The 26,829-nt window shown below is 40.6% G+C and overlaps 1 protein-coding gene across 3 annotated transcripts in view; it reads right to left on the bottom strand.

Annotated features, from left to right (window-relative positions):
* The window catches only part of LOC131679808 (chorion transcription factor Cf2), a 198,168-nt gene that overhangs the window by 44,630 nt on the left and 126,709 nt on the right, over window positions 1-26,829 (bottom strand). The window contains exon 3 of one of the 3 annotated variants that reach the window (XM_058960556.1): window positions 26,735-26,827. The exons of the other annotated variants lie outside the window; for them this stretch is intronic. The gene's annotated coding sequence lies outside the window, so the exon portion shown is untranslated. The remainder of the gene's footprint in view (window positions 1-26,734; window positions 26,828-26,829) is intronic. 3 annotated transcript variants of the gene reach the window in all.

Raw genomic sequence — 26,829 nt, forward strand, 5'->3', positions numbered from 1 at the left:
CGCAATCACAGAAGTTCTGATAGCATTTTTTTTTACTTTAAACAATGTGTTGGATTTTCTCCGGTCTTTGAAACGATGGAAGATCATTACAGTACCTTTAAAGGTACTGCTATTTTTTGCGACATCCGTCAATAACCTTGTCGAGTAGCACTTTCAGCTGAATACAATCTTCTACAATATGAACCATCGTAAAGGTATTTGAGCCATAAACATAAACATGCACATTTGTCCGATTGATCTTAGGCATAAATTAGTAATTTTTGACAACATTTGTGTTCAAATAAACTACAAATACAATGTTTATACTTTTTCATAAGCACTTAGAAAAAATATGCTACCATTTTTGTTGTTTGTTTTAATATTATTGATATATTCTACGATTACACGTATATTCCTTATTTCGTGTAGATTTATTACCACGGCATATTATTAGAATGTTCTATCAAAAGATAGAAATGATCTAGACCCACATCAAGTTATCTGGATCCAAACCAAAATATCCAAAATATATTCAAATTATACCCAAGACACTATGCCAAAGACTCCAAACTGTCAGGAGCGTTTAGAGTAGGAACGTGTTTGTAGGAAGAAATCTTCTGTCCCACTGAGCACCGTTACATATATAGTTAGATTCTGGTCCATTTAAAAATATAATTTAATCAAAATGAAAGTTTTTTTTATTATACTTTCATAAAAAAGAAAAATCATTTTAATAGCATTCGGATTTCTTTCAGCTTATGCCGTAGATTCGTCCTGTTAACCAACATTGCATCGGACCAGCGTCACGAGATATCTTTCCAGTTTTCTTTAACTTCCGCTTGGTAACAGCCCAATACTCTTCAACTCGGCGGAATTGCGCACAGTTGATTGGAATGATATCCTTGTCAACGAAATCTACCTTATTGACGCGGCGTCACTGTTTTAGCTCCCGGCTGTACTGCTAGCTGACCAAAATCCGACCAGAACTTCAGCTGACCTTTGAGAGTCATAATGAAAGGTAGTATACATTGATCCAAGCGATCTTCCGTGTGTGGCTTCGACTGGTGATAAGAAACTTGTTTTTAAGTCCGCTGCTGCAAATTCCTTTCCAGATCATCAGTTTCTGTGCGTAGTTTATTTATTTATTAACAGATTAAGACCGAAGTGGCCTGTGCCGTATACAAAAGATTCCTCCATTCCACTCGGTCCATGGCCGCGCGTCGCCAGCCACGCAGTCTGCGAAGGGTCCGCAAATCGTCTTCCACCTGGTCGATCCATCGTGCTCGCTGCGCGCCACGTCTTCTTGTACCGGTCGGATTGCAATCGAGAACCGTTTTCACCGGGCTATTGTCCGACATTCTGGCTACGTGCCCGGCCCACCGTAGTCGTCCGATTTTCGCGGTATGACAGATGGACGGCTCCCCCAACAGCTGATGCAACTCATGGTTCATTCGCCGTCTCCATGTGCCGTCTTCCATCTGCACTCCACCGTAGATGGTACGCAGCACTTTCCGTTCGAAGACACCAAGTGCGCGTTGGTCCTCCACGAGCATGGTCCAGGTCTCGTGCCCGTAGAGAACTACCGGTCTAATCAGCGTCTTGTAGATGGTCAACTTCGTACGACGGCGAACTCTGTTCGACCGAAATGTCTGGCGGACGCCAAAGTAAGCACGATTTCCTGCCACGATGCGTCTACGAATCTCTCTGCTGGTATCATTGTCGGCGGTCACCAGTGAGCCCAAGTACACGAACTCTTCAACCACCTCGATTTCGTCGCCACCGATGCAAACTCGAAGCGGGCGGTTCTCATTCTCTTCCCATGAACCTCTTCCTATCATGTACTTTGTCTTCGACGTGTTGATGGCAAGTCCGACGCGCTTGGCTTCTCTTTTCAGTCTGATGTAGGCTTCCTCCATCTTCTCAAAGTTTCGTGCAATAATATCAACGTCATCGGCGAAGCCAAGTAGCTGAACGGACTTTGTGAAAATCGTACCACTCGTGTCGATCCCTGGTCTTCTTATTACACCTTCCAGCGCGATGTTGAATAACAGACACGAGAGACCATCACCTTGCCGTAACCCTCTGCGTGATTCGAAGGGACTCGAGAGCGTCCCTGAGACACGTACTACGCACATCACCCGATCCATCGTCGCCTTCACTAATCGCGTCAGTTTGCCCGGGAATCCGTACTCGTGCATAATCTGCCATAGCTGATCTCGATCGATAGTGTCGTATGCGGCTTTGAAGTCGATGAACAAATGATGTGTGGGCACATTGTACTCGCGGCATTTCTGTAGTGCTTGACGAAGAGCGAACACCTGGTCCGTGGTAGATCGTTCGCTCATGAAACCCGCCTGGTACTGCCCCACGAACTCTCTTGCAATTGGTGATAGTCGGCGGCATAGTATTTGGGAGAGCACCTTGTAGGCGGCGTTCAGCAGGGTGATTGCTCGGTAATTACAGCAATCCAGCTTGTCGCCCTTTTTGTAGATAGGACACACGACACCTTCCATCCACTCCTCCGGTAAAATCTCCTCCTCCCAAATCTTGGTAATCACCCAGTGCAGCGCTTTAGCCAGTGGCTCGCCACCGTGTTTTAGTAGCTCGCTTGGTATTTGGTCAACCCCAGCGGCTTTATTATTTTTGAGCCGGCTAATCTCCTCCTGGATTTCTTGGAGATCTGGAGCCGGTAGTGTAATGTCTTCCGCGCGTGCTTCCAGGTGCGTTACCGTGCCATCCTCGTCGTCTGCTGCATCGTCGTTCAGGTGTTCTTCGTAGTGCTGCCGCCACCTCTGGATCACCTCACACTGGCCCGTGAGAAGATTCCCGTTTGTATCTTCTGTGCGTAGTGTTGTTACTAAATAAAACTTTTGTTCTGTAACTTGTGTTGTCGTCCATGAGAAGGCATTCTTTGTACGTCGTCAGAACCTGGTCATACAACTTCCTGGGGGCCTATACTGGCCACTAGGTTCTGCTTTATCTGTTCGGTTACTTTGAGGCACTGAATAATTTTCCATCTAGCATAACTTTTTAATACTAATAATAATAATTTTTAATCTTGATGCGAAACTTTCACAATCTCATCAGGTGTACTGGCACAACAATTCGCTATCGTAATCCCAAGAGGCGCTATCGATTCGCCATCAGTAAATTTTATGTTGTAGCTCACATATTGATGAATTCGATATAATACTGATTTTAGAAGGATTGCGTTGTACGTTGACGTTTCGACCCAAACAGTCGTTCCTGAAGGTGAGTGCTGCTTACATACTTGCTGTGTATGGTTTTTTTTTCTATTTAATATATCTAATATATATTTTACACGAATGTATATTGTTGAGCGTCATTTTTCGAAAATTCGAGTGAAAGTGTCACGTCTCTTCATTGAAAGTTGACCGAGCAATAAGGGATCAAGAGAAAAACGGTACATTGTGGTCGAAAAATTAAAAAAAAAAGTGGAATCTATTATTATCTTTCGTTTTAAGGTTATGGTGTCTTCGGAAATATTTCTGTATGGCACCTAGCGCGTTATGTGGTTCAATCATACTAGTTCAGAATTCAGTCACTAGAGAGAAATGTGGTGTCTTCGAAAAAGTTGTAGGTCCTATCATTTTAAACAGTCTTCCAAAATGAACATTGAATACCATGTTCGCTCTAGTCCTGTGCTTATCTTATACCCTCATTTCGTGTGCAAAGTCGAACGCGCTAATGCGTACCAAAACACGTGCACGGGTTCTTCTGCACATCCGAACCCCATGTACGTACGCGGTGTTCGTACATACAGGATCCTGACGCTAGTTTTCTCTTTCTCTCACTCATCATCACTAGCGTTGATTTATTCTGTTTTGTGTGTGTACCTTTCTTGTGTACGCACACGGTGTACGTACACGGTGTTTAAACCTAAGTTTGCACATCTTTCGCTTGAGTTCGGTATTCGATGCAAACCTGTACACAAAGGCAAAGCATGTTTGAAGTAGAACGCGTGCACGAAATTTTGTATACGGGTACAAACTTGTCGATGTTCATGGAATGAATAATTTTAAATATATCTACTAAAGATGCAAAGATCCTGTATGTTTCGAGACAGAGCATGTTTCGGTTAAAAATTTTACTTACAGATTATGTTTTCAAAAATACGCCATATTTCAAAACTTGTGGGACCTACAAACTTAGCAGAAGATATATTTATAATTACCTTACATACAACTTTATCGTAGACACCATTTTTCCATCTTGTTCCATTAACTGACTGAATTCCGAAATAATATGAAATGATCAAAAAAGCACTAGATGCCATGCAACAACTTTGCCAAAAACACCATAACTCTAAAACGAAAGATAAGGAAAGTACGTATGATTTGTGGGTTACCGCTTTTTGGATGCTAGGTACCCCCGGCGTTACCCGCTCGAATTACGAAAATGCTTGTGAACGTAATGATCTTATTTTATCTAGGGTCAATGAACTACTACAAAAATCGGATATTTGCACAAAAAAAAAACAATGTTTATTTGGAAATTCGGAAATTTTTCCCATTTCCTGTAAAAATGCAAAATGTGGGTTAGCCCCTTTGGGAGTGTTCATGACTTCTATTCGCATGATCGTGATATTTCATTTACGAGTTTGACGTCGGACTTTTCTAGGATAGATTCATGCTCATAGTTTTAAAATCTTACTCACCATTTTCTTAACTAATATGCACGTTGTATGATTTTTTTCTTGATCTTTCTATCGAATTTGACACGTGAAGTAATGTGACTCATGTTCATGATATCAGTAGTTTCATCATGATATTCGTAATTTATTGAAAGGTTTTTTTAATTACAACCAGATTATTTATTTGTAGTAGCGTGTCAATTTGAACTGGATCATCAAAGTGTGACTGATTCGCGGTTTGTGAACTATATCACGAATACGATTTGTGGATCTATACTGTTTATTTTCGTTTTCGGTCCTGGTGACTAATATATTAGGAGTAATGATTCAGTTCACTAATCTATGATAAATATTTTATGATTTCGTGAACTATTTCACGAGCACGAATGGTAACTAATACTCTAGAAATCGTGGACTGGTCACGAATACATTAATAATATTTCATGATTTTGTGGACTATTCCTCGAGCACGAATGGCGAGTCACAACTTATATACAAGGAATCATGAATCATTTCACGAATATATGAATAATATTTCATAATTTGAAATATTTCACTGGTACGCATGGTTAGTCGTGACTATTTTACTAGGAATCATGAACAAGCTCACGAATACATAGGAATAATATTTCATTATCAAATATTTGACAAGTGCGGATATTGAATCTTGGCTAATATATTAAGAATCATGAAATTTATGAATAATAATTTGAGTTTCGTGAAATAGTTCGCGAGAAAATAGCCAGACTGTTTTGATTTTGTGAACTATTTCTCAACCACGAAAATCGAGATCATTATTAAGTGTTAAGAAACCATGAATCAGTTCACGTCGTGCTTCTTAATAATGTTCCTAAATCTATGAAAAAATCACGAGTCAACTTTTGGTTTATGTATAATGTACATGATGTCCTGAACTATCATAAAGAAAATCGATTTGGTAATGACATGGCGGAAACCGTGACTGAAGTTCACAAAACAGAAACAAATACTCCACTAATAAAAGTGTTATGCAGGAGTTACAGAAGGGGAATTAAACATAATTATAAAATACATGATTTTTGCCTTTCTCATATAGAAAGGTTATGCAATCACTCTGAAAAACGTCAACCTAATCCCGGCCCGGAGGGCCGGGTGTCATATCCCATTCGACTCAGTTCGTCGAGATCGGAAAAAGTCTGTATGTGTGTGTGTATGTATGTATGTGTGTGTGTGTGTGTGTATGTGTGTGTGTATGTATGTGCGTATGTGTCAAATAATGTCACTCATTTTTCTCAGAGATGGCTGGACCGATTTGCCCAAACTTAGTCTCAAATGAAAGGTGCAACCTTCCCATCGGCTGCTATTGAATTTTGGATCGATCGGAATTCTGGTTCCGGAATTACGGGTTTCAGAGTACGGCCACACAGAAATTTCTCATATAAACTATAGGAAAAATTAAAAATAGAATTTTTATTTTTGATGCTAAATGTGTTCAAGGTGCATGAAACGTCGAGATTTGATGCAAACTCGAAAAAAAAATTTGACTACGATTCACTTTTTTGGATTTTGGCACATTTTTGCCTTTCTCATATAGAAAGGTTATGCAATCACTCTGAAAAACGTCAACCTAATCCCGGCCCGGAGGGCCGGGTGTCATATCCCATTCGACTCAGTTCGTCGAGATCGGAAAAAGTCTGTATGTGTGTGTGTATGTATGTATGTGTGTGTATGTGTGTGTGTATGTGTGTGTGTGTGTATGTATGTGCGTATGTGTCAAATAATGTCACTCATTTTTCTCAGAGATGGCTGGACCGATTTGCCCAAACTTAGTCTCAAATGAAAGGTGCAACCTTCCCATCGGCTGCTATTGAATTTTGGATCGATCGGAATTCTGGTTCCGGAATTACGGGTTTCAGAGTACGGCCACACAGAAATTTCTCATATAAACTATAGGAAAAATTAAAAATAGAATTTTTATTTTTGATGCTAAATGTGTTCAAGGTGCATGAAACGTCGAGATTTGATGCAAACTCGAAAAAAAAATTTGACTACGATTCACTTTTTTGGATTTTGGCACATTTTTGCCTTTCTCATATAGAAAGGTTATGCAATCACTCTGAAAAACGTCAACCTAATCCCGGCCCGGAGGGCCGGGTGTCATATCCCATTCGACTCAGTTCGTCGAGATCGGAAAAAGTCTGTATGTGTGTGTGTATGTATGTATGTGTGTGTGTATGTGTGTGTGTGTATGTATGTGCGTATGTGTCAAATAATGTCACTCATTTTTCTCAGAGATGGCTGGACCGATTTGCCCAAACTTAGTCTCAAATGAAAGGTGCAACCTTCCCATCGGCTGCTATTGAATTTTGGATCGATCGGAATTCTGGTTCCGGAATTACGGGTTTCAGAGTACGGCCACAGAAATTTCTCATATAAACTATAGGAAAAATTAAAAATAGAATTTTTATTTTTGATGCTAAATGTGTTCAAGGTGCATGAAACGTCGAGATTTGATGCAAACTCGAAAAAAAAATTTGACTACGATTCACTTTTTTGGATTTTGGCACATTTTTGCCTTTCTCATATAGAAAGGTTATGCAATCACTCTGAAAAACGTCAACCTAATCCCGGCCCGGAGGGCCGAGTGTCATATCCCATTCGACTCAGTTCGTCGAGATCGGAAAAAGTCTGTATGTGTGTGTGTATGTATGTATGTGTGTGTGTATGTGTGTGTGTGTATGTATGTGCGTATGTGTCAAATAATGTCACTCATTTTTCTCAGATATGGCTAGACCGATTTGCCCAAACTTAGTCTCAAATGAAAGGTGCAACCTTCCCATCGGTTGCTATTGAATTTTGGATCGATCGGAATTCTGGTTCCGGAATTACGGGTTTCAGAGTGCGGCCACACAGAAATTTCTCATATAAACTATAGGAAAAATTAAAAACTGAATTTTTATTTTTGATGCTAAATGTGTTCAAGGTGCATGAAACGTCGAGATTTGATGCAAACTCGAAAAAAAAATTTGACTACGATTCACTTTTTTGGATTTTGGCACATTTTTGCCTTTCTCATATAGAAAGGTTATGCAATCACTCTGAAAAACGTCAACCTAATCCCGGCCCGGAGGGCCGGGTGTCATATCCCATTCGACTCAGTTCGTCGAGATCGGAAAAAGTCTGTATGTGTGTGTGTATGTATGTATGTGTGTGTGTATGTGTGTGTGTATGTGTGTGTGTGTATGTATGTGCGTATGTGTCAAATAATGTCACTCATTTTTCTCAGAGATGGCTGGACCGATTTGCCCAAACTTAGTCTCAAATGAAAGGTGCAACCTTCCCATCGGCTGCTATTGAATTTTGGATCGATCGGAATTCTGGTTCCGGAATTACGGGTTTCAGAGTACGGCCACACAGAAATTTCTCATATAAACTATAGGAAAAATTAAAAATAGAATTTTTATTTTTGATGCTAAATGTGTTCAAGGTGCATGAAACGTCGAGATTTGATGCAAACTCGAAAAAAAAAAAATTGACTACGATTCACTTTTTTGGATTTTGGCACATTTTTGCCTTTCTCATATAGAAAGGTTATGCAATCACTCTGAAAAACGTCAACCTAATCCCGGCCCGGAGGGCCGGGTGTCATATCCCATTCGACTCAGTTCGTCGAGATCGGAAAAAGTCTGTATGTGTGTGTGTATGTATGTATGTGTGTGTGTATGTGTGTGTGTATGTGTGTGTGTGTATGTATGTGCGTATGTGTCAAATAATGTCACTCATTTTTCTCAGAGATGGCTGGACCGATTTGCCCAAACTTAGTCTCAAATGAAAGGTGCAACCTTCCCATCGGCTGCTATTGAATTTTGGATCGATCGGAATTCTGGTTCCGGAATTACGGGTTTCAGAGTACGGCCACACAGAAATTTCTCATATAAACTATAGGAAAAATTAAAAATAGAATTTTTATTTTTGATGCTAAATGTGTTCAAGGTGCATGAAACGTCGAGATTTGATGCAAACTCGAAAAAAAAATTTGACTACGATTCACTTTTTTGGATTTTGGCACATTTTTGCCTTTCTCATATAGAAAGGTTATGCAATCACTCTGAAAAACGTCAACCTAATCCCGGCCCGGAGGGCCGGGTGTCATATCCCATTCGACTCAGTTCGTCGAGATCGGAAAAAGTCTGTATGTGTGTGTGTATGTATGTATGTGTGTGTGTATGTGTGTGTGTGTGTATGTATGTGCGTATGTGTCAAATAATGTCACTCATTTTTCTCAGAGATGGCTGGACCGATTTGCCCAAACTTAGTCTCAAATGAAAGGTGCAACCTTCCCATCGGCTGCTATTGAATTTTGGATCGATCGGAATTCTGGTTCCGGAATTACGGGTTTCAGAGTACGGCCACACAGAAATTTCTCATATAAACTATAGGAAAAATTAAAAATAGAATTTTTATTTTTGATGCTAAATGTGTTCAAGGTGCATGAAACGTCGAGATTTGATGCAAACTCGAAAAAAAAATTTGACTACGATTCACTTTTTTGGATTTTGGCACATTTTTGCCTTTCTCATATAGAAAGGTTATGCAATCACTCTGAAAAACGTCAACCTAATCCCGGCCCGGAGGGCCGGGTATCATGTCCCATTCGACTCAGTTCGTCGAGATTGGAAAAAGTCTGTATGTGTGTGTGTATGTATGTATGTGTGTGTATGTGTGTGTGTATGTGTGTATGTATGTGCGTATGTGTCAAATAATGTCACTCATTTTTCTCAGAGATGGCTGGACCGATTTGCCCAAACTTAGTCTCAAATGAAAGGTGCAACCTTCCCATCGGCTGCTATTGAATTTTGAATCGATCGGAATTCTGGTTCCGGAATTACGGGTTTCAGAGTACGGCCACACAGAAATTTCTCATATAAACTATAGGAAAAATTAAAAATAGAATTTTTATTTTTGATGCTAAATGTGTTCAAGGTGCATGAAACGTCGAGATTTGATGCAAACTCGAAAAAAAAATTTGACTACGATTCACTTTTTTGGATTTTGGCACATTTTTGCCTTTCTCATATAGAAAGGTTATGCAATCACTCTGAAAAACGTCAAACTAATCCCGGCCCGGAGGGCCGGGTGTCATATCCCATTCGACTCAGTTCGTCGAGATCGGAAAAAGTCTGTATGTGTGTGTGTATGTATGTATGTGTGTGTGTGTATGTGTGTGTGTATGTGTGTGTGTGTATGTATGTGCGTATGTGTCAAATAATGTCACTCATTTTTCTCAGAGATGGCTGGACCGATTTGCCCAAACTTAGTCTCAAATGAAAGGTGCAACCTTCCCATCGGCTGCTATTGAATTTTGGATCGATCGGAATTCTGGTTCCGGAATTACGGGTTTCAGAGTACGGCCACACAGAAATTTCTCATATAAACTATAGGAAAAATTAAAAATAGAATTTTTATTTTTGATGCTAAATGTGTTCAAGGTGCATGAAACGTCGAGATTTGATGCAAACTCGAAAAAAAAATTTGACTACGATTCACTTTTTTGGATTTTGGCACATTTTTGCCTTTCTCATATAGAAAGGTTATGCAATCACTCTGAAAAACGTCAACCTAATCCCGGCCCGGACGGCCGGGTGTCATATCCCATTCGACTCAGTTCGTCGAGATCGGAAAAAGTCTGTATGTGTGTGTGTATGTATGTATGTGTGTGTGTATGTGTGTGTGTGTGTATGTGTGTGTGTGTATGTATGTGCGTATGTGTCAAATAATGTCACTCATTTTTCTCAGAGATGGCTGGACCGATTTGCCCAAACTTAGTCTCAAATGAAAGGTGCAACCTTCCCATCGGCTGCTATTGAATTTTGGATCGATCGGAATTCTGGTTCCGGAATTACGGGTTTCAGAGTACGGCCACACAGAAATTTCTCATATAAACTATAGGAAAAATTAAAAATAGAATTTTTATTTTTGATGCTAAATGTGTTCAAGGTGCATGAAACGTCGAGATTTGATGCAAACTCGAAAAAAAAATTTGACTACGATTCACTTTTTTGGATTTTGGCACATTTTTGCCTTTCTCATATAGAAAGGTTATGCAATCACTCTGAAAAACGTCAACCTAATCCCGGCCAAATTTTTTTTTCGACTCGTTTAGGGTTTCTGGATTTTAACAGAGGCGTAGTTGATGGTTTACGGAGAGGGGTTACACCCCCCCCCCTCTACTGTTCGCGCCCCTCCTTTAAAAATCTCCTTAAATCACCCCTCAGACCACCACCCCATCCAGCCCTCATACCCCTCCCTTTCAACCCCGTCATCTTTAAACCACCACTGTATCACAAAGCATAATAATTTAAGCTGGGGAGTCGTTCGTTCATGGGACTTTCGCCCTCTTCACATACCCAGCCCCGCATGACAAAATGAGTTAGCAAGCAGATAACATTGATCTAATGCTGATTAGGCTAATGGAGTATGATATTTTTTTGTTTCAAGTGTTTCACCGTCGACACGTAGCTCATCAAGTTCGTGGCTGGCAGGCCATTGTGTATAAGTGCAAAGTGTACTAAGAATGTAATGGACATTTCCACAATTATGTTGAACATAAAAAGCCTCCGTGCCATAGTTTAGAGAAATGAGAAAGGCACAATTGCACCGCTAGGTGGATTAAAACAGGTTTTTGTTTATAGTCCTGTTTTCGTAACGTGAAAACGTGATTAGTTCAGAATTCATGGCACTTTATTCACGGGAACATTTTTGCTGTGTGAGGACGAACGTTTAAAATAGCCGAAATCGTCTTAGAACGATACAGCTTCCGCATCAACCGTCAATCGATTGCTATTAGTAGCTCACGAGTTTCATTACTATTTTCAACTTGCGAATAGCGTGATGCATTTGCGGTAATATAGCAAATATGCTGCCTAATCGAGGAAAATTCCGTGATCTTTGGCAAGTGATTTGTGTCAATCGCAAGACAGTAGTTGAATCGAATTAGTGTTTTCCGTATGAGCGTAACTATTTAACATTTCTTAGAGTATACTATCATTCGGTTGACTTAGCACCACTTTACAAAGATTACCGGTTGACGTGATTCTAGGGAATATCTTGAGGCTTTTAGTGACAGACCTTTTGAGTTTCTAAACAAAAACTCACGTCGTTGAAGTGCAGTAAAAAAATCGAATGACCTATATGGCTGCTATGCGGAATTCCAAAAACAACAAAGAACTCTTGGCATACATAATCGCTTACTATATAAATATATCTTGAAGGATAAGAGACGATTACATCGAACGGAAATATGAAGGAAAACATCCAGAAGACGAAAAGCATACGGTTTACGTAAATTAAACAGGTTTCAAAGAAGTGTTAGTACATCGACAAAATATGTTTAAAACCTATTCAGAAGACCAAAAGTCTCTATCAAGCAGGTTGCTTAATGTAGCTTGAAAAAAAGATTGACTGTCAAGTATCCTAATTAAGATCAAAGTTATAACCTTCAATCGATCAAGGAAAATGCTTAATGAAAGAAAATGCTTTTTGAAAGAACAATACTCTTTTCATAGATAATCAGTGATAAAAAAAGACCAGATACTAAAAACAGCGTGAACACATTAGGATGGACCTGCACCTTCTAGTAGAAGAGTTGTTGTAGCATAAGGTAAATCGCAACACATTTCTAGCCGATGTAAACGAATCCTGTTGAAGCAACAAGACGAAGTTTCCTTTCTAGTTTTTTTTAAATACTGGATCCAATAATACTTTCAATGTACAGTTATGATTAAAGTATCATTAGCCCAATCATGTATCTCCTGTCTCAACTAAAAACTAGATCGAAAATAGCATTCAGAACCAATGATGATTCATAGCATATCGCGTAGGATCATTCCAACAGAAATTACGATGTAAAACGGTCTATAGTATCCCCGCTATTTTCATTGTCGAAGGTTAATTTAAATCATGCACCGCCGGAGAATAAAACACGTGCTCAAACGATCTAGCGATCATTCTAGGTAGCTCTGATCCAACCTGCCGCTCGCTGTTCGCTTGGGTCACGTTTCGTCGCGTGGTCACCCGTGCGCCACGGTACGGATCGAAGGTGCCTTACATTGCTTCTCCGGACCAACCACCAGGTCGCAGCCGAGGTATCTTCTCACACCTGACAAGGGTCACACCGTAAGGGGAAGGACATGGAAGCTAATTTATATATATATTTTTTTCCCTTTCATTCTGCCACCACGGTCATACCTTTTTCGATCAGACAAGCAACACGGTGCTAGTTATGGACCAAGTTGAAGGTGTTCATCGAGCCAGCTTATAACCAGCCGCAGATCACTCAACCGATATTTTATTGGTGGGGCTAGATAATTATAACAATCATCTTTCTCGGATCTTCTCCGCTAGTGCGGCTGGTTTCGCGGCTCGGCACTCGGAATGCTATCGCGGGAAATCATCGCTGTCATTACAGAGAGGCGTCTGTGACGAGGAGGCACCGAAGGGGTCGGGGTTTTTAGCAGAACAACCGCTGTTCTTATAACTGGCTGCAACGATCCGTGAAGGTGGAGGAGTTGTGGCTTTTTTTGTGTGTGTGTGTGCTGAAATGATAACTATCATCAAATCCGGAGGTTGTGTTTTGTGTGGTTTTGTTTGCACGGAGGAAGTTCTGATCAACAACCTCCGCGCATAACGAAGAACGGTGGGGAGTAACTTTCGCAGTGGCAGCAGCAAAAAGCTAACGAGACGAGTTTACCCAACAACAACAACAGGGCGAATAAAACATAAATATGTAACACACCATCACCGAAGCAGCATCCACCAAGCCGCGCGAGGGGGGAGGGTGTAATGTTTCGCCAGCTCATGGGACGCATTCGTCCTCGTTCGTCGGAACAGATCCGATTTGGTGTCCGCTGATGAGGAAACACATGGGTGGAAAACATCAACAACTAACTATACAGTGCAAGAACTGAACCCCAAGAGTTGAGAAGAAAGAACTAATAAACAAATAATTTTGTGTAAAGTGGTTGCGGTAAGCGGTGAGGTTGGGGTTGGATGGAGGACCGCTCACAAAACCGAGGAAGATGACAAGGGTTTTCGTCTTTTGACTGTTGTCTCTGTACTTATGCTGCCGTGGATTCTGATGGGGCATAAATGTGTGGCCAAGGGGTTCGACGATGCGAACGCTTTTAAGGCGACGGGTTGATCGCTTAAACTTACTCGAGAATGTAACTGATGGGTGTACCCCTCGAAGGAAGATTGGCTTACAGCTTGCAATTTTCGATTCACCAAAGGTATGCACCAACGAGTAGCTGCTGCTGTTGTGGCAGATTCCGAGGTGAAGCGAAGAAAGAAGAATTAAAGAGTTAAAACAGGTGCATTGGTACAAATTATGTTTTATTACGAATACGGCGGGGGGCTGATGTCGGACGGGGAGGCAGCTGTCCCGTATCGGGGTGCATCGACGGGACGCAATGTTTAAGGAACGAGATGAATGTCTCTGGTGGGTTTTGGGTACAACGGCAGCAGCCTTGCTGTGTGTGTTTTTTGTTGGCTCGTCTGTGCTGTGTTTAGCTGCGGAGGAGGTTCAGGTTGTTGTTTTCAGGGTGCGGTGAACCTTAGATGACTTCTCGACGTGGCCGGCGAATCGTTTTTATGGCGGAGACGACGGTGCAAAATAAATTATGCATAGCCAAGTTTGATATTGAAGTAATTATAGACCCGGGATAGCGGTGATGGTGGTGATGTGGGCTGGCAACGGATCATGTTCCGAATGTGTATGCACTCTCGCTAGAGAGGGTGAAAGGCGGTCCTTAACGAGGACATTGTTCTAAAATTAGCGAAATTTTGGCGCAGAAGACGCTCAGGAACTGTCAACAATTTTGAAAAGTGCACTGGGCCTGAACCGAAGAATCCGCCGGCTGGTGGCGACACAATGATTCATCCATCGTTCAGGAAGATCTGCGCTACTGGCGGTGGTGTGGATTATAAATGTCAGCTAGCAGAGGCGGTTCGATTTGGCGGGCAGTTGGGTGGGGGGGGGGGCGTAAAGGGAGGTGTTGTCTAGTCTAGTATTTGAAAAGTGACAAACGGTACATCGTTCGGAAAGTCTCGGATGGACTGCAATTGCATTATTATTAATAGAACTTAATTAATTTATATATGCGCAATGAATGTTTGATCTGGACGTAGGCGAGATGGACGATTGCCCCGTCGGTCCTCTTCTGTGAGGGAACCGATCATAAATGGGAAGCTACGAATATTTGCAGACATTTTTCTGGCCCTGCCAGCGACGGGTGTCAATGTCCGACCATTCCAGTCCGTCTGGATCAGCTTACAAAGGCGAGAAAAGCTGTCTAAAATTAACCATTATCGAGAGAAAACGATTAAGGCCAATAAATCTAATAGAGTCTCATTAATCTTTCGAACGGTTTGCTTTGCTTGGCGGCGAAGATTTATTCCCACTCTGCTACCGAATGTCGTCTTGGGAATGCGAGTGAACCGAGCGCTCATCGGCCCAAATATGGCATGTGCACGGCTACGGCGGCTATATAGCGTTGTCAAAATCGGTGCCGGTTAAACGGCAGTCAGGCAAAGCTGCTCTTCGCAAGCCAAGCAATCAAACGTAAACAAATGGTTGTCACATCTGTGCGAAGGGCTTCGCCTTCCACATCCGTGAACTCCGTTCCGTTCGCATCTGCTAGCCCGGTTATCTAGATATTGTAATTCCATTCATAGAACCTACCCAGGCAACCAGCGAGCAGCCACGCTTCGGCAGCCTGTGTTCAGACCGTGGAGACCTCTAAACTTCCAATAAATTAACATCGAAAACAGTGCGGGGCAGCACACCGCAAGCATGTGCGCGGTGTCCTACAATGGTACCTGCAGCCGGGAGATGACAGTCGCAGCCGCGGGGGCACGACTTCAGACTTAGTCTACCCTGGATGTGGGGGGAAAACAAATAAAGTGCACTTTAAGGAGTTTAGTCGTCCCCGTCGCTGTACCGTGCCGCCGGTGCATACGACTGTGGTGCTGGCCGCGGTGCACACATACGCGGTACAAGCCGCTCAAGGTGAGTTTTTGGTCTTTCAGGTAGGCAGAGGAAGGCTTTTGCAGTTATTGAAAAGCCTGTAAGGTTGGAGGAAGGGGTAAATAAATGCAAATTTATATTATTGTCTGTTGGCTCTATGGTTTCACATCTCTTGGATGGGGTTTCGCTTGAGTTTCTAGAGTTCTAGCGGATAGTGGGTGAGATAGTCGAGATATTTGTTAGGTTTGAATTTCTAATTCTAAATGTCTTTCATGTATCTAATACTGCATTAAAATGTTACTGATCTACGATGCATTAAATATTTTTAAGTGCGAAATACTGATACTGCATAGACTAGGCAACGTGTTGGTTAACCTTCTGTTGTGCCAAGCAATTGGTTTTCTAATACCTTTGACGGCGCCGGTGGTGAGCGTGATCGCCACTCATCTAGTTGGTCTGGGTTCGAGGTCTTTTTCGAGGAAATTTTTCTGAGGTAAAAAAAAATTGTGGTCATGTCTTCCTTCGGAAGGGAAGTAACACCCGGTCCATGAGTTGATGGATCGATACCTAGTCGCGATATAGTGGAGTCACCTCTCTAGCGTCGGTCATGAAGAAGTAGATTCCAACTTCTATACTTAATAACAAATATCCTCCTCCCGTTATAATTGTGAAGTGCGCAGTAGTATATACGGCCTCTAGCAAATTTAAGTATCGGACTAACATTCCTTCCCTTTCCTTCCACGATCTACGTTCGGGTCTGGGCGGCGCCGGTACTGATCAATAAACACTTTAGCATTACTAGGAGTTGCACATTGAAAGATGTTTCGCTAATTTTATACAGATTACCTGTGCAACTTCAGCTAGTCCAGATCGATAACGGAGTAGCAGCCAGGGGTGGTCGCACAAGCTCAAGCTATTGGTTTTCTAATGCCTTTGTTCCGGTTTTACATAGGGCAGCATACATATTAAACTACAGTTTTTCAGATACTCTCCTGTGTAAATCCTGTTTTTTTTGCCCATAACTAGAAATTTCTTGGCAGATCGAAATCATTTTGGCAGATGCATGAACAGAAAATACACGAACTTATTGGGGACATGCTCGTGGTCAGATAATACTTTTACCCTAGAAACTACGTACATGATCCGGTAATAAATATTTTGCATTTTAATTATCACAAAACTATGGCAAATATTTTGTTTACGTTTCAAATTAAGTCCAATTTACTTTAGAATAGCAGGCGGGCCCGCAGCTATTAGCGTTGGGGTAATTCGGACCCCCTCGATTTCTCAGAAAATCGTAAGACTTTCTAGCTGTCGTAGGTATTCGTGGAACCGCAATTCTAAATCATTAATTTTGACAGCTGATTGTTTTTTAAAGGAGATATAACGTGTTTAACTTTTTTGCCATCCTCAAAACAAAAATCACTATAATGGTAAAACCGTGATTAACCCTTTTATGCCCAACTTTTTCCTAGTGCACAAAACTGTTTCAAAACTGTTTTTCCTTGAAAACGGTGAGATCAAGATACACGAAAAATCTTTTTTCATAAAGATAGGTGCTTCCCTTGCAGTGCTAGCAGCTACTCAATTTTTACCTTCCAATGCTCAATACAATTCTCCAAGAATATTTACAACAATTCAATTGCATGGAAAACGTAGCCAAAGACAGTTTAAATTGATAAGTTTTATAAGTTTTCAAAAATATTGCACCATAATGAAGATATATGAAAAATACATTTTCCATTGTCAACGTAAACTGTTCCTGGCAGCACTGCTCGATCGGAATCCAATCAGACTAATTGCAATAACTTAAGTTCTAAAGCTGATACTTGTAACTGTTAGTGCTCAAATGAAAGGCAATAGTAACATTTATTAGCCTTACTTGTTTTGCCGAGCAAATCTTGCCTCAATCAAAAGTTATAACTGTTTAAAAATGTTGTTGTCCACAAACAACATGGCCATGAATGGGTTAAAGCAATAAATAAAAGTGAAAAAAAATGACAGGTAAGTATTTTAGAAAGCTTGAGGCTCCTACTTTAGGGAATGAAATTTGTTTGGGTCAAAACACAAATATTTTCAAGACGCTCAGCACTTCAGTCCACCACCACGAAATGAGCGTACGAGGACCCCCTATTCCATCAAACACCGTTCAGCGGCCGGCGGCTACGCAGGCGATTGCACGCGCCACAGTAAAGAAAATACGTGATGCGCCGATCGACAGCTGTGACTAACTAGATTAAGTTTTTGTAAAGCAAATTTTTATTGTTCTTGCTTCTTTCTCTAATAAATATTTCGTAGGTAAACATAATTCCATTGCAAAAAAACTAAAAGAAATTGAGTGCTTACTATCGAGATGGCATTCGGTACCAGCCAGTTGTTCAGTGTTCACGTAAGACGTGTGACTTTTTGGGTTTTAGTGTCTAACTAGCCTCAATTTGGTGCTGGTTTGATCTTATCTAACTAGGATTAAGTTGGTGTTAGTTACTGACGAAGAGAATCTGAAACACTAAAAACAGACATTTAGCGCAATTTTCGCTCTCTTTCTAGATATATGAACCTCATCAAAAGAATCAAAAAGTCCTGGTTGTAGTGAATAACATATTATTTTTGTTAAAAAGTTGAAAAGCGATGATTAAGGATATCTTCTAAATTAAGGAACTTATTCACTTAGATTGTGAGTAATAGACTATAAATCAAAACCTAGTTCTCGTGAATAATATACTATAAATCAAGAATTGTTCGCGTAATAGATATATGCGCTAGAGTGGCAAAGAAAAAGTTTTTCGTACGATAATGCCACTGCCGGTTTTTTCAGAAAATATAGGCAAAAACGAGAAATTTAAGCTCTTTCTTTCATTAAATTCCAACCAGAAGCTACTTGAAAATATTGCAATTTTCACATCTTCATTGAATTGACAAAGTTTTATTTCGATAAAATATATCAAAAAAATTATATTTATTATTTATTACATTGCGTTTTATTTATTTATTTAAACGTTTATTGTGCCAACTTAGTTTGTAATCAGCACAATGGTCAAAAAGTGCCAAAAATGGCCATTTTAAAGCTATTTTTGACTTATTATCAAAAAACTATTTCTAAGATGAAAACACCCATTAGTCTGCATAAAACATGAATTTTGTATCAATATACATCGATATGCATCATAAATGATCTTATTAGATGTCAAACTTTCTCAATAATTAATAAATTTATCAGATTTTCGTGATCTTAGGCTTGAACTTCACGTGAATAGTTTATCTGTCACATAGAATTTCAACACATTTTTCTCTGAATTGGTTTATGAATAATCAACAAACATGAGTAAATTTACAAAAAAAACTACCTTTCTTGACTTGCTTACTTTAAATTGTTGATTTTTACTCCAAACATGTTGTACATTTTTTGGAATGGACACATCAATACCTTTCGAATGGTCAGTCGATTACGTTGATATTCCAGAAATATTGACCAATCAGTCCAAAAAAAAACTCAAAATAGCGTTTTTCAAAAAATCTCAAAAACGATTCCTAGAAAAAAAAATGAATAAGATTTTCGTGTTCAACGATCCAAAATTGACTTGGAAAACAAATTTTTTCATAACTCAACGCAATCACCCCTAAATTTGTAAACAAGTGTACTGCCCCTCTACGCATAGTTGTCCCATGTGTATAGGGAATCCCATAGCACATAGGACAGTTATGCATATAGCGGCAGTGTAATCGATCTTTAATACACCCAAAAAAAGTCATTCTCAACCAAATTTGTTGGTAATTTATAAACATCATTTATTGAAAAATCGTGAATTGGAGATCAAATAAAAAGAGTTGAGTAATTTTTACATAAAAGCACCAATGCATATTGTGGTTATTAATTTGCTCGCATTTTTGTTATTGAAAAATGCCATATTTTCGTCATATTTTGGTTTTAATTGAGTAATGTTATGATTTTTCACGAAATAATGTTTATAAAATACCAATAAAAAAATGATTTTTTGTTGGATGGCTATTTTTGGATGTATATTAAGGATTTTGTTTTAAGGACGTTTGACCTCCAATATGAACATTTATGATACATAGCGATGGGTATTGTCGTGAACTTTATGATCTACCAATGTAACTACTAAGCATGATAATGTAGCCTAATAACTGCTGTATATCCGTCTTAATCCATGATATAATGCTGATATGATGCCAGAAAAAGCAAGATTTTGTGATAATACGGTGCATATTGACAGCCCGTTTACTGCTTTTTTAATGCTATTATGTAGCACCAATGTATAAACGTTAAATTTGGAGGCCTGATGTCGGCACTACTCATGCTTTTAGAAAGCTTCCATTGGCTATCATTTTCCGGAATCTTTTTTGCAACGCTTCCTTATTTTTCCGATTAGGTATGATGAATAAACAGGAGCAATATCAAAATACTGTTTAGAACTGTAATTGAATTTCTTCGTAACGAATATTTTGACTTCACCGAAATTTGGTTCTCTCGCGATATGAATAATATCCTACGACAATTATTTGTAGTAGGTCTCGAAAAAAGATACCTGAAATCTCCCGAATATAATTCTCAAAAGAGCCTGCATCATTGAATTAGCATTATATCAGCTTTATAATTGCTCTCTAATAGCATTTAATCAATATGTAAAGCATACATGCTTTAAAAAACCCTTGAAACATGTATGCGTTATGTCAGCTTTATATAGGTGCATAGAGCTGGCGATAGTGCTACATTTCGATCGTGCTTGTATGCATTTACGACGCGAATATAGAGCTTGATCGCATCGTACATGCTAAATTTAGGTTTTAATGTAACATTAGTGCAAATGTATATCCAATATTGTGCGTGGTTTAAGGGGTTACACCACCGCAGAATTGAAAAAAAAATGGTTTTAGTGCTCGAAAATGCGCTTTAGAGCCATGAAAATGATACGGTGAAAACACATTTTTAACAGCTCATTGGTGAATTTTAGGCTGATAAAACAGGGACATTCATAAAATCGTGACAAATATTTTCCATTCGTTTTAATAAACCGAATCTCTTAATAGATTCTTCTTTAGTCCCTAGATATAGCCTCATAGGGGTCTGACAGTGCAAAATAAAAAAAAATAAAAAAATAATTTTTGCATATTTCGGATCTCTAAGATAAGTAAAATACGCTCTAGAAAGGATTTACTCGAACTCAACTTGGTTCGTCTGCTAGAGCCCATCAAATTACCAACTATCAATTTTCATATGAGGCTGACAAAATCGGGCCAAAAAGCTGAAAACTGAGTTCGTAGGATTTTTGATAATCAATTTTGTGTCGATTTTTATGACATTTCAAAATTTCGAAAAAATCCTACATGCGTCGCTTGCTACTGTTATAAGCAATCTTTACTAGGAACTTTAGTTTTAAGCTGTGAGTCAGAAATTACGTTAGATAGATTTCCCAACGAGGACCCTTCCCAAAAATAAATGTCCCCATGAGAAAATGGTGCTCAGTTGCCATCTTGTGACAAAATAACTTGAAAAAAATATTTTTTGTGCTTCATAGCTAGTACTATAAATCTAATTTTACAAGATCAAGACCCTCTTTATCGCGTCAAGAAAAATCTCGAAAAGTGCCCATTTCTGTAATATTGTGAACTATTTCATGAGAACGTACGGTGAATCGTAAGTAGGAGTTCATATGCAATTGATGAAACCATGCGCAAGGATGCATACTATATGAACTCGATCATAAAACTGGAATTGATTAGCGGTATCTTATGTTTTTTATTTCGATTATAGTCTTCAACCTTAAGGTTATTCGCCTCTTCGGGTTAGAAAAAACGCTTAAGAAAAATCTTTAATCCTATGTGCGGGGTTGGGATTTGAACCCAGGTGAGCTGCGTACAAGGCAATCGATTCACCAACTACGCTATGCCCGCCCCCTTGTTTTGTGAACTATTTCACGAGAATTAATATCCGAACGTGAGTAATATACTATGAAGCATGAACAAGTTCACACAGTAAAATGAAATCTATGAATAATATTTGGAATTTTATGCAATACTTCACTTGAACTTACCAACAACTTGGGATAGGTTTCTTGAGCTATGAATAAGATCATGAAAGCGAAAAAGATAAGGGTTACCTTCTAAACACGTTAACTTATTCACGAGAAGAGAACATAGATTGTGAATAATCTATCTATATATTTAAAACTCAATGTTTGTATGTAAGTAATTTATGGACTCCCAAACGGCTCAAATTTATATGTGGTGAATATTTGTTATGGAGCGTGTTTTGATGCTATTGGTTAGGGATTATCTGCCCACCAGGTGGCGCTTCGGAACAAATTGTGTTGTACTCCTATAACGTTGAAAGTCGCAGCCACGCGCGACGAGTGTCAGCTGGAACTAGTTCGCGTAACGTATATGGATCAATGAATAATATTCTAAGTTCTGTGAAATCGTTTCTGTGAAAATATTAGGATCAAGCACAAAATTACATCATGCAAGTGGAAATTTATTTTATGGTTTTGTGAAATAATGCATGAGCATGAATGGTAAATAGTGACCTATATACTATGAATTAAGTAGGAATCGAGGAATAGTATTTTGATCTTGTGAATCAACTCACCACCACGAAAACCACGTCATGATCGCGATGTAATGAGTTGTGAATCAGAACACGTCGTATAGTCGGATCGTAGTCTTTGGATTATGATGTTCATAAAATGTTAACTAGCTCAGACGCAGAAAAAATGAATTAATAATGAAATTGACTGAAGTTCACAAAAAATGTTTTGACAAAAAATTGCGTTATGCAGGCGTTACGGAAGAAAAATTAAATTAATTACAAAACAAAATCGTTCTCGATACTTGAATCCTTGTTGGAACGTGACGTAACGTAAAAATATGAAAGTGTTACTACTTATCATCGAACGAGAATCAAGAGCCTATACGTCATTCAACTAGATTATTCCAAACCGACAATTTTGCAGTATTCCGTATGTCGTCTGTTCTTTTAACTCTAGGGACCCACCTCGAACCCGCTGTGCTCGCGAATGCGATGGGGGTCCCTTATGTTTGTAGCCCGTTGTTTATTTATTGACAAGTTGGTTGGTTCTTCGCCGACCGGAGAACCTTCCACCAGCCAGAAGTGGTGGGAGTAGTAAGTAGTGGCTCGGGTTTTGCAAACAGCCACAACTTGGAGCTCGAGCCCGTCGGCAAGGAATTTTCGTTCAATAATTAGGTAATATCGGATGACGATATGTTTACATGTCGTGTCCCGGCTGGGGCTGCTGCCGCCGCCGTCAGTGGGAGGTCCACTGGCACCTGTTTTCATATTTCGCGTATCGTTCGGTCGGAGATCGACGGAATAATAAATTTTAATTAGTTTGTTTCCACTTAATATCGGCGGGACACATAACATTATTTATTTCTCGGTAAGTGCTAACGATCCACCGTTTCAACAACTGAAACTGTTCAGTAGATATCAGACAGTTTTGATCGAACAACGACTAACTAAACTGAACAGGGGCCCATCGGATGCATCTTCCAGCGGACAAAGCTCTGGGAACCTGTTGTTTTGTGGTTTTGACAAATCGTGAGAACTGTTCGTCGCCGTTTTGGGGTCAGTCGTCATCTCTCTGTTATGTCAGGTGGTTGTAAAAGGCCCAACTTGAATTAACGTCGCAATAAAACGGTTAAACTGTCGGCGAGCTACCGCCGATGATGCTGCTGCTGTTGTTGCCTCGCAGGCAAATTAATCAGCTTTTGAGTCGATAATTTCTATTTTCACTCAAACCACCATCCAAAACCACTTGATCATTTGTCGGGTTAACAAACGTGATTGATGAGACCGCGAGGGGCGGGACTTCTCTTCGCGTAGCGGATCGTTTCGAGTTTTTTTTTGTTTGTGTGTCGTCGGGGGAGTGTTCAACGCTACGAGTAAACAATAGTGATTCGCTAGAGGCCAATAGATGTCGGTGCTAGCCTGGATAACAAGTGGTGAGTACGATCAGCGCTACAGTCAGTGTGTACAGCTATAATTAAGCACAAATTTGATTAATTGTTGATAGCAAAAGTCGAATCGCGGGTTGAGCTTTTTTGCGGACTTGCGAAGCTCCTTAGCGGGATGTTTGTGTTCGCATTTGTATTATTATTAGTAGGAGTGGACGGAGCGTTCCTACAATCTCACCCCCTCATGGATCTCAGTCGGCGGCAGCTCAACGGACTTAGAATTATTCAAAGCAATCGCGCTGTTATAAGTTAATTACAAATTAAGAAAACGGTAGTATATCATCAATGGTTGGTGTGCTGAGATAAGCAATTTTTATGCCGACCGGAGTAGGTCCTTTATATGTCTATCTCCTTCTGTGAGGTACACATGAGCTGAGAAATCTGAAAGAAAGATTAATGTTTCTATTTTTCAGCCGCCCTACTATTGGTGGGGTGTGCACACACGTACGGCACACCATGAACCCAAGACAGGTGACCTTTTGAGCGGCATTAATTATTGCGTTGGCATGGCCCCGCTGCTGAGCGACCGCGGCGGCTGCCGTTGGTCGGTATGTGCCGTTGTTTGCCACAGTCATCAAATAAAACGGAAGGGTAATTATCCCTGCCACTTCGGCCCAGGCGGCCTACTACAGAGATCCTATAGGCGAGTGAGTGCCCGTCGGTTGAATTGTTTGTTGCCGCAAGGCGCAATTTTTCGGTCAGTCGTATCTGCACCGTCGGGAAATGGCACGTAAACGGAATGGAAAACTTTCGTGTGTGCAGATGGTAACACGAAGCAGGTTAACGATGATGGTTTCTGCGGAGGCTACTTCCAGGGCGCCTAGCGGTACTATCGGCAGCTGTGGTTGTGCTACTACTTCACAATTTCGCCAACGTTTTACAGCCTAATTTTGATTTTTTCCCACAAACCGGGAACCACAATAAACCAACCGATAAAATATCGCCGTCCTAGCAGGTACCAGAATAAATTCTATCTCTCCAACCGAACAACTGATGCGCAAACAATAAGAGTAATAAATTTACTTGTCACGAAATTTTGACACCTGTTCAACACATTACCGTGTCGGGAAGGGTAAACAATTATCGATTATTTAATGCGAATTAATTTGCAGCCGTTCGGCACACCGTAGGTGTGCATGGGAATAGGAAGTAAGCTTCCGCAAACGTTATACAAACACTGGCTGGCTGGTGGAGCAGCGAAAGACCCACAAAGCGGTCTTGCGGTCACCGCCATCAGCAGCACCAGCAGCGAGTGGCACAGAGTGCCGTGAAAAAATTGATAAATATCGCTTCTGCATCAATGTACCCGCGCCAGCCAGCGGCTTCGTTTGTCCGTGGAACGCGCGGAGGCACCATAACCTGGCATTAGGGCCGCCCTGTGAGCCGCTCCGGTAGCGGGAATAACACGATGATTAGCTAGCGAAAATTGCATGCTGACGGTTCTTCCTCTTCGGTTATGCTGATCTGTACTGCACAGCAGATGGACCGCACCGCGATTAGGATTAGCAGCAGTGGGTGGGATTGGTGTATAGCAAGGGAACTTTACTGGAAGCTGTATATCCCGCGTGCCAATTTGGACCACCACCTTCATCGCCACTCATCGCAAGCAGAACGAGGTGCGATTATAAAAGATATGGTAATTACATTGATTGAGTACTCGGGTTACACCTTAGCGCCGCACGCCACCGCTGTCCATACGGTATAGGAGATTAGCCTAGTCCATCCTGGCTGCTGGTCGGTCCTGCCGAACAAAGGCAAAGAAGGCCTAATGCCGCTTTGAAAGCGAACACGCGTACAACATTGTGGTTGGTTGCGGTAGTAATGCGGAGAAGTCGAAATTTGCCGCTGTACCGTTTGCTGGTAGAGGCGCCGCCATTTCTGCGATAGAAAATAATATGAAAAAAAGAGCACGGAACACGAATGAAAGACCCAGAGGTTAATCGGCGGTGGAATGTTTACAATTTGATAAGTCGTTATCATTTTTCAAGTGAATGCTGAATTGCTATTCGACTGGCGGCCACACCTCTGAAAATTCGCTAACCGTTGCCATTTTGAATTTGCAATGAATTCACGTACCATACCTACTAGGTTTTGGTGTCAGCCGGCTACTCTGGAAGTTGGCATATGGCACTTGGGCTAATGGATGTTCATCTGCGCGCCTACTATGTCCATGGATAATGGATAAGAAAAAGCTTTCGCTTAAACAATCAGCCACCCTCCTCTTCAGTAGGCACATGCACGTAAGGCTGCTTAACTATTCCAACTATGGCTGTGATTTGAGCATCGACTGATTTGTCAATGTTGTATCAAGCTGTAAGAGCACACCGAGTTCTCCACTTGGTCCGGCCGCAAGAAGACCTCAGTATTAATAGACAACAAATAGGTACCCTTTAGGCACTGGTTGTGCTGCTTCAATGCTGAACATCCAGTTGCATCCTCGCCATTCGTCAGCCTTCGATGGTTGATTGTGAAGAAAATACTTATTGTGTTCTGTGGACAAGTTGCTGTCTCATTGTACGTATTATTGCCTGTATGGTTACGGCTGCATTATGAGTGAATGAGAAGTGTTCCGCCTCTGAAACTGCTACTGCAAATAAGGTAGTCAAACGGTGCGCGCGGTAGCGTGAATCGATCAAGGTGTCCACGTTGTTCGTCGATGGTTCAACTCGGGCCAATAGCGGGCAGCAGTGCGAGGATGGTATGCAGTAAGCAGTGAAGCAAGTGACACTAAATAGCCAGGTCGCAGTGGGGAACATCTTCATTGGTCGCGTCGAACGGTACAACGTTCTCGAGTGAGACGTGCTTCAAAGGGGGGCGGGGGCTATATCATGCAAACTGCTCAGGACATGACCAAATCTGGAATACAATCCGTCGTCTTCCAATCGACTAGTTAGTGCGTTTGACTGCAGTAGTCAGTTATGCGAATTTGACTCTAGCAACGCTATAATCAACAGTTATTTCTGAAAAAACTAATTTCCTCCTAAATTTGCGTCCTGAAACCTCTTTGAAGTGAATTTTTATTGCAAATGAGTGAATTGTGAATTTTTATGTTACTGTTATTGCATCATTTACATACGCCCTCGTGTTATACGACTGATATTACCCACCTCAAGTTTTGTTTTTGAAAAATTTTAATTTCTCATGCCAACATGGGAAGTGTCTGATAGATTCTGTCTGATATTGATTGGAAAGTTGCTCACCT

Source organism: Topomyia yanbarensis, chromosome 2 (assembly GCF_030247195.1).
Source record: "Topomyia yanbarensis strain Yona2022 chromosome 2, ASM3024719v1, whole genome shotgun sequence".
In the NCBI taxonomy this organism is placed as follows: domain Eukaryota; kingdom Metazoa; phylum Arthropoda; class Insecta; order Diptera; family Culicidae; genus Topomyia; species Topomyia yanbarensis.